Here is a 2,022-nt window from a genome sequence, read left to right as displayed (position 1 = left end):
GCATTCAATTATATGAACCTATGGGAGCCATTATTATCCAAACCACCACACTATCATATGGCAAAAGGATGTATGATGAATGCCCTGTAAGTGTCCAGGCAGAGAAGTAAACCATGAAGAGGTGAGAATGAAAACTCTGTTCTGATTGAATCAGACTTGCAGAGTCAGACACTAGCAGTTCATTGTTGGCATATTTAAAACACAGTAAAACTGGAGGACAGGCAGGGCACGTACTGGCCCCAGCATCCACCACATCCTCCCCCAAGGATCTAACTAGCTCCTAGACCTCAGCAGGATGGAAGAGAAGCTGAAGAAAGCAAAGATCATCTTTGTGGTGGGTCAGGCCTGGCTCAGGAAAGGGCACCCAGTATGAGAAGATTGTGCAGAAATATGGCTACATCTACCTCTCTACTGAGGACCTGCTGCAGGCAGAAGTCAGCTCTGGATTGGAGAGGGTCAATATGCTGTTGTCTATCATGGAAGAGGGGCATCACAATGGTAGACATGCTCTTGGATGCTATGATAACCAAAGTGGATTCTTCCAATGGCTTCCTGATTGATGGCTACCCTAGGGAGATGAAATGAAAAATAGTTTGAACAGAAGATTGGACAGCCCACACTGATATTGTACGAGGACACAGGCCCAGAGACCATGACCCAGTGACTCCTAAAGTGAGGGGAGAGTAGCTATGTGGATGACAATGAGGAGATTTATCAGGAAGAGTCTAGAGACTTACTACAATGCTACAGAACCTGTCATTTCCTTCTATGACAAACATGGTATTGTGGTAAGTAAGGTCAATGCCAAAGGTACAGTGGACATTGTCTTCTCCCAGGTCTGCACCTACCTTGATTCCTTGAAGTAACTTCAACTGGAGCCATTGGCCAGCTTCCAGCCCATCTTGCCCCTTGACCCCAGGCACCTTGGCTCGAGCCCAGCACATCTACCCAGCCAGGTTGTGCACAGACACAAGAAACAGCCACATTTTTCTGTCCCATGGACATCTGAGCACTAAAGAAATTGCCAGGGACAGTTAGAATCACTCCCTTTTCTTTGCTTCCAAGTGAGGTGATTCATGCTGCAACAGCTGGAGGATCCAGCGCTGCCAGCCCATTCTTCCCCATGCGTCTCAGCCCAGCTGTTTTGTTTCACTCCGGCCCTGCTGGGATTCTAGTCCCTTCCTTAGCTAAGCCATGTCAAGCCTAGGTAGGGGCCTCTGGGGTGATAGGCTGCTCCTGGGGTATGGTGTTTACCCTCTGTTCCTCATAGCTTGTTGTACAGCTTTGGACCTAAGCTAATGTCTCTCTGGAGTGAGTTTTCTTTTCTTTTCTTTTTCTTTTTTTTTTTTTTTTTTTTTTTTTTTTGACAACATCAGATGACTTAAGCTGACCACAAACCGGCTATCTTCCTGCCTCCACTTGTCTTCATGAGTGCTGATATTACAGGTAAATACCTCCCCACTCCTGGTTTTGGGGATGATAGGGGTTAAGCCCATAGCTCTGTGTATACTAGGCCAGCACTCTACAAATTGAGCTGCATCCCCAGGCTGAGCGGGTTTTCTATGCTTGAGTGGGGCCTGGGCTACAATGGACAAAGGGCCACAGGCAAGCCAGCTGGAGCCACATGGACATTGGGTAGCAAGGAGCTGTGCAATGGGCTATATAGGAAGTTGAGGTCAGGGGTGGTCTTCCTGAGGAAGAGACTTGAAGGCCCTGGTATGGCCGTGCCATGTCTTGCCACTCTTTGACTGGTTTTAAAACTTGTTCTGTCATGCTATGTCCCAACCCTTATCCTTAACATTAGGACAAGAACATACAGATTAAGGAGTGTGAGTTGCCATAGACATGGATATGGGATCAAGAACCAGGCCTGGAACCCAGAGAATACTCGGATCCCCAGAAGAGCTGACATCTCTCTTCTGCTCTTTATTCTTCGATCTCATTACACAAGAAGGCACTTACCTTGGGCCTTATCCCTATCCCTTGTGACTTCCCCTGTATGCCCAGATAGCCTGTAGCCAG

General features: G+C 47.5%; 1 pseudogene; it reads left to right on the top strand.

Annotated features, from left to right (window-relative positions):
- Positions 1-295: 295 nt before the first annotated feature.
- Positions 296-866, top strand: LOC116093666 (annotated as a pseudogene).
- Positions 867-2,022: the final 1,156 nt, after the last annotated feature.

This window comes from Mastomys coucha, chromosome X (assembly GCF_008632895.1).
Source record: "Mastomys coucha isolate ucsf_1 chromosome X, UCSF_Mcou_1, whole genome shotgun sequence".
NCBI classification, from domain to species: domain Eukaryota; kingdom Metazoa; phylum Chordata; class Mammalia; order Rodentia; family Muridae; genus Mastomys; species Mastomys coucha.
Note: the sequence above shows the minus strand (reverse complement) of the source record. Positions and strands in the feature narration are given on the sequence as shown.